The sequence below is a fragment of the Zingiber officinale genome, chromosome 5B (assembly GCF_018446385.1).
Source record: "Zingiber officinale cultivar Zhangliang chromosome 5B, Zo_v1.1, whole genome shotgun sequence".
In the NCBI taxonomy this organism is placed as follows: Eukaryota; Viridiplantae; Streptophyta; class Magnoliopsida; order Zingiberales; family Zingiberaceae; genus Zingiber; species Zingiber officinale.
This window is the reverse complement of record NC_055995.1, coordinates 30755331-30762429: the sequence shown is the minus strand read 5'-3', so window position 1 is coordinate 30762429 and position 7099 is coordinate 30755331. Positions and strand designations below refer to the sequence as shown.

At 38.4% G+C, this 7099-nt stretch overlaps 1 long non-coding RNA gene across 1 annotated transcript; it reads right to left on the bottom strand.

The window, feature by feature from the left end:
• Positions 1-4556: 4556 nt before the first annotated feature.
• LOC121984317 lies at positions 4557-6868 on the bottom strand. Its single transcript, XR_006112851.1, has 2 exons — positions 5835-6868; positions 4557-5021 (listed from the first exon to the last, which is right to left on the bottom strand). It is a non-coding gene; the product is annotated as an uncharacterized LOC121984317 (long non-coding RNA).
• Between the last annotated feature and the right edge of the window lie 231 nt (positions 6869-7099).

The window sequence follows — 7099 nt, the reverse complement described above, 5'->3', positions numbered from 1 at the left end:
AGGCCAAGTGTTCACATACATATTCACTCGACCCTTATTTGGCCGAGGGCTTATTGATTGTTCTACAAGGCTAAGTGCTCTTAGGCTCGCCCAATCTTAACTCGATGGGGCTTACATAGAAAGCCTTATATTCATTGAGTCTTTATCCGACCGAGTGTCTATTAAGTGTTTTATAAAGGTAAGTGTGCTTAGGCTCGTCCGATCTTTACTCAGCTGGGCATACACAGAAAGCCTTATATTCGCTCATCCTTAATCCGCCCGAGCATCTATTAAGTGTTTTATAAAGCTAAGTGTGCTTTGGCTCACCTGGTCTTTACTCAGTCAGGCATACATAGAAAATCCTATATACGCTCGATCTTTATCTGACCGTCCTACATCAAAGTCACTCGAGCAAGACCCGAGGACTTTGATGCTAGACGATTAACAAAACCAAGTGGGAAGTGTTCCCCAATCCTGGCTTTAACCACCGCATCACCTTGACCCGGACCTCCACTTCATTTTCGGTGCTCGTTCGATATAACCTGTATCAGACATATTGGAGTACCATGAACTCTTTTATTTTATCAAATAGTGTGTATCTCTATCTTATAATTTATAACGAGCCTCCGACATTATTTATTATGCTAAAAATGTATATGAAAAATAATTGTTCTCAATATACTATATCATGGTTGTGTTTAATGGCATGGGTGTATTGACGAGATTAAGATGAGCACTGATGTGCGTAGATTATATACTCTTTTATGCATATTTTTACGCACATTTACATACTTTGAGCATGCTTGATCTATGCATTTTTATACTTCCAGCTTTCCTTTTAGCATATTTACTCTTTTGGTTCGGAGATCTGCTTTTTGTGCATTTTCTGTACACAGGAGTCGAAATTGGTGAAGATTGTGCGTCCTCGGACAAGCTTGGAAGGAATTGAAGGGAGAGAGCATCAGGCCGTGTACCACACACGGCCGTGTAGTTTTAACAGGAAGGGAAGAGGACATGGCCGTGTAAATCTCACATGGCCGTGTCTTGATTTGAAGAAATTAGAGCAGATGTCTTACATGGCCGTGTAGATCTACACGGTCGTGTGAGGTTTCCAGAGGCCAAGCAGGTGGTGGCCGTGTGCACCACTGCACGTGTAGCATTCCAGATAATGAAGGGTCTGGCCGTGTGAGTCATTTGGCGAGAAGGAGCTGGACATGGCGTGTGAATCTCACACGGCGTCATAGGGCCGTGTGGCGCCCGATTTCCTCCTCTATTTAAACCCTCCTTCATGAATTGAAGGATCTCTCCCCTTTGGGAGAAGACAAGATTTGGTGGTTTCTCCCATTCTTGGGAGGATTTCTGCGATAGGGAGTTCTTGACGATTTCGACTCGAGCGAGGATTGGATCCGAAGGCTTCTTAGATAAGTTTTCTCTTTCCCCCTTTTCTTGGTTTCTTGGATTGGGGATTTAAGAAATGCTTGTAATCTTTATTTCTTCGGGTATTCTTCATCGATTCATGGAGTAGATCTTGTATTCTAGGATTAAGGGAGTATTTGTATGATGGATTGATGTAATCTCTTATGGATTTGCCAATTTCTTGTTTCAATGACATTGTCTTGCTTGTATCAATTAGATCTTGAATGATTAATGGTGATTTGTGCTTAATTCTCATTCTTGATTGATTGTTTGGATTTCTTGTGGACTTAGTAAAGATAAACTCTCACTCGATCATCCGAGGGATCCACGTGACAGGTGCAAGCCCGTGTAAGGACGTTTGAATGATAATCTTGAAGAGGAAATAGGAATATTCAAGAGAGTAGGATGGATCTTGTGATTAGTTTCTTGTATCTTGATAGATTAATAAGTTGTGGGCTTCTATGTTGATATCCGAGGAAGGCATAGTAATAGGTGCGCTTCTGTGTAAGGACAACGTAGGTTCACGTCTAATTGATCATATTTAGATACATTTCTCAGTCCTTAGCCGGTTATCTATTGCAAGAGAGAACCGGCAACTTTCTACAAGTGTTTGGCAATTGAGGGATAAGAATTGGTGAACCATTTACATTCAAGAAATCTTACAAAGAAACCGAAACTCCTAGAATCTCCCTTATCATAACCCAAAACACTAAACTCTTGTTTGTTGATCTTTAATATTAGATTTGTTTACCTTCACTTTGCATTTGAAACAATTGGATAGTTGTTTAGCTAATTTGCATTGAGACATTTCTAGTGCTTATTCCAGTCCCTGTGGATACAATAATCTTTTATATTACTTGCGACATTTCCGTACACTTGCGGAGCGTAACAAGCACATGGAACTTTATTTAGGATCATTCAAAGGTCTCTAGGTCCATTAACTACTTTTATGACAAAATCGACTGATGGATCTACACTTGTCTAAACATCTTAAATTAAATTTTTACCGACGTATTGGAGTCCCATGAACTTGTATTATCAGATAGTGGGTATCACCGTCTAAGACAACCCCTCCAAACCCTCATTGCTCCCAAATTGAAAATGCTAGCATGAATCCGATGATGCCCTAACTACAAAGGAAAATATAACAAGAAACCATTAAGTTTACAATACTAAGACATTTTCCCATGTACATTAGTTATGGTATTGGCCAAGGGGATGCACGAGAAGATGATCGTACGAAGATCAATTTTAACGGGAAGAACCTCCTACTTCGAGTTTGGCAGACTTGAGCAGATACGGTTTGATTTGAAGTTAATGGTTGTAGTCAAGGTCGGGTTTACTAAGTATAATTGATCAATTTTGTATTGTGTTTCTAGTCTGGGAATATCAGCTACAGCATGCTGCTACTCTTGCTTAGATCAGCAACAGAATGGTCCCACACATTGTAGTGTGTACTGGTATGGAAAGATCAGCAGCACGTTGTTGTTGTTCTAGGGAGGATTAGAAACATCATGTTGCTGGTCTTGCTTGAATCAACAACAAAGTGTTCTAACAGGTATTGTAGTGTGTTGCTGATGTGGAAAGATCAACAATATGTTGTTTCTAGTCTATGGGAAATCAACAATAACATGTTGCTGGTCTTGCTAGGATCAACAATAGAGTGTTCTAATAGGTATTGTAGCATATTGTTGGTGTAGAAAGACTAGCAACATGTTGTTGTTGGTCTAGGGGAAATCAACTACAACGTGTTCCTTGTCTTGCTTGAATTAGCAATAGAGTGTTCTAATAGCTATTGTAGATTATTACTAGTGTGGTACGAGCAGTAACACATTGTTGCTATTCTGTGGAGGGATTAGCAACATCGTGTTGTTGATCTTGCTCAGATCAATAATAGAATATTCTAACATGTATTGTAGCATGTTGCTGGTGTGGAAAGACAAACAACACATTATTGCTGTCTAGGGGAAATCAACAACAACGTGTTCCTAGTCTTATTAGGATCAATAATAGAGTGTTCTAACAGGTATTATAGTGTGTTGCTAGTATGGAAAGACCAATAACACATTGCTGTTGGTCTAGCGAAAATTAGCAACAATGTGTTCTTGGTCTTGCTAGGATCAGTAACAAAGTGTTCTAACAGGTATTGTAGTGTGATGCTAGTGTTGAAAGATCAGCAACATGCTGCTAGTGTGGTAAGTAGTGATACCCACTATCTAACAACACAAATCAATTCATGGGACTCCAATATGTCGATAAAAATTCAATTTAAGATGTTTATACAAGTGTAGGTCCATCAGCCGGTTTCATCACAAAAGTTGCTAATGGACCTATAAACCTCCAAATGATCTCAAACAAAGTCTCATGTGCTTTTCTTGGTCTCCTCAATACACCCATGCCGTCAAACACAACCATAATATAGTGTATTGAGTCTAGTTATTTTCTATACACATTTTTGGCATGATAAGTAATGTTGAAGGCTTGTTATAAATTATAAAATGGTGATACCCATTATCTGACAACGTAAATGAGTTTATGAGACTGCAAAACATTGGTAAAAATTCAATTTATGATTTTTACACATGTGTAGGTGCATCAATTGATTTCACAAAAGTGGCTAATGGGCCAAGATAACTCTAAATAACGTTAAAGCATGATTGATGTGCTCATCTTGTTCTCCCAAATATATCCACAAACTTAACCATCAATGCAATACACAATTCTCAAAGCAAGGTTTTTTTTTCAAAATCAACACTAATTAAACATTCACTACAAGAAAAAAGCCTAACAACAACGGTTTTTCACCGTTGTCGTAGCCCCTTTCGGACTGTTGTTAAAGGCCGTGTTGTTAAAAGGGGTGCCCAAAGACAACAGTTTTTAACCGTTGTCTTTGAAGGCAAAGACAACAGTTTTACAACGATGAAAAACCGTTGTCTTTTCCTTCAAAGACAACAGTTTTTCACCGTTGTCTTTGAGCGTCTACCTTTAATAATAGGGTCTTCAACAACAGTTTTAAACTATCTACGACAACGGTGAAAAACCGTTGTCCTTTTTAGATAAAAAATAAAAAAAATTAATACACAATTTTTCAATATTATAAATCATTCAAAATACTAAATTTCAAAATAAATTTTAATATACAATTTTCTAACATTCAAAAATAATATCTATAACATTCTGAAGAAATTTCATAAGTAACCAACAAAATTTCATAAGCAACCAACAAAATGATAACACTATTAAAACAAAGGTAGAACAATATAACACGAGATTTTCTAATCTGTTTTGACTGTTGAACTTTTGCTCCTAATCTGTTTCAAGGACCGCAGCGCTGCTACGGTGCTCTTCATGTATAAGCTCTGCATATATTTAATCTCCTCCAACTTCGGAACCCTCCCACCTGATTGTGCCGGCTTTAGCACTCCATTTTGTCCGTCGCATTCTGCTGAAATTGACAGGTTGTTGCTGGGGAAGAGGTGGTCGAGCATAGCCACACACTCCTTCACGAGTTTGTATATATAGGAGATCAGTTGTAAAGAATGGCTACTGCAGCACCTTTTCGATGAAGGGCTGCCTGATAAGTGCTTCTGTTCTCTTGTCATACTTCTTCAGTATTTTCACTAGACCTGAATTCATCACAACAAGAATAATAAACCATCTAAATGAGTGCACAAATTTAAAAAAAAAAAAAGAACCAGAAGAAAGGACAGAACAGTTAATCAATAACACTCAGATAATTGTAAACTATAATTAGGCTCTGATCATGACTATGCTAACATGAGTTTCCTTGTTAACAAATTGAGAAATAATTGTTTGGAGAAATTAACAAACAAGACATGTAATATCTAAAACAAATAGGAGAGTTTGATACCTAAATAAAATCAACCTTGTTCAGTCAATGTAAAATCAGTTAAACTGCATTGGTAGTAGGAAAATAACATAAAATTTTCTGTTGTGGAAGTTATAATGAGAGTGGATTGATTGTTTCACCAATGACGAGAAATATTACTGTGTGATTTGAAGAAGAAATCCAAACATCTATTCTGCTGAATGCTAATTTATCATAACCTAGCAAAACAAATTTACCAAGATACTCCAACGCCCTTCTTAATCAATCTAATCAATTAGTAAACATGATTGTAGAATAAAACCCATAAATTGCCTCTGAAGCGAAAGTGCTAAGTTTATACTGGATTGAATGTAATTCATACACCATATGGATTGTTTGCAATGAAAATTACAAGCTCCAAAAAAAAAACAAAGGTTTGGAACATAAAGGGATATCAATCCATCACAACTTAGATTGTTTGGAGGATCCACAGAAGTGTATTAATTTACATGTTAGAATACTGAAAATAAGCTACAGTGAAATCTTTAATGTGTACCATGGACTACATAAGAATAGATCAAGAAAAAGTTGAATTCTTACGGAAACCTACTCGTGTAGTTAATTACGTGATCTTCTCCTTAGCCTTTACTTTCCTTTGAACATTCTTCCTTGATAGTGATCTTCAAAATTATATTAATTGTCAAGATGCATGCTATAAAACTGTTCAAACAATCACTTAGATAAAGCACAAACAATCACTTTGTTTGTGCTTTAAGATCCTACAAAGATTGAATTGCACATGGCAAAGATATCGTCAGCCTGCAAACTTCTCACTTAAATCTATTTCCAAACATGAAATACTAGTAGCGATATTGAAACTAAGCATGTAATGAAACTAAGCATGGAATGTAACTTAGAGCATTAAAGAAAGCTAATCTACCCTAGCCTAATTGCATTCAAATGAAGAACAAAACTTATAGCAATTGCAAAAGATAAGACAAGCAAACATTAAGTGAAATAAAGTGCACGAATTTAAACCTACTGTTGGAAGAAACATTTTGTCGAACACCTTATGAGCATAAATCGAAATGACATGAGTACGTGCAAATCTAAAACAAGGGAGAACAACTCAATACAAGCATCAAACAATCAACTAAAAGAAACATCACTATCAATTCGAATCAAGTGAAGAAACTGCAACAAACAAAAGCTGTCCAGATCTGTTGAATAATTGCTGATCGAACTTGAAGACTGCTGTGGAAGAAAAGGTGGAGCTGTGACTGGCCAAATCTGGGCCGGATGAAGGAAGTAGTGCTGGAATTGAAGTCTGTTGTGCTGACCAAATCTGGAGAAGATGTTGCTGCTTGAACTCAGAACTCGGAGGAATGAAGTCGCCTGTTGAATCTGTCGCGAACCCTAGCCCGCGCGAGGAAGAAATGCCGCGAACACAGAGGACGTCACGAACAGAGAGAAGACTGAGCGGTAGAGGCAAAATTCCTTGGCTGCGGTGTGAATAGAAGAAGGAAGGAGATGGTGTCCGGCCGGCGGCGGTGGTTGAGTGGAGGTGGCCGCCGGCCGTCGGTGAAGGAGAAGAAACGACAGTCGTGTGAGAAGGAGCCGAACGGGAGAAGATGCGATGCCCCCCATCAGAAATGCTTGCTTTGTAAATTTATTCCCCCAAATCCGATCCGACGGTCCTGATCAACCCAGATTCGAAGGAGTGGCTGAGATCAAATTTGAGTGAACGGTCGAGATCGATTTCCACGTGGCTTCGGCGTCGGGGAAGAGTTAGGGCTCGGCGACGGCAGCTATGGCGTTGATCGGAGCAAGGCACGACTCAATGAGGCTTCAGCCGACGTTGAGTAACTCTTGGCT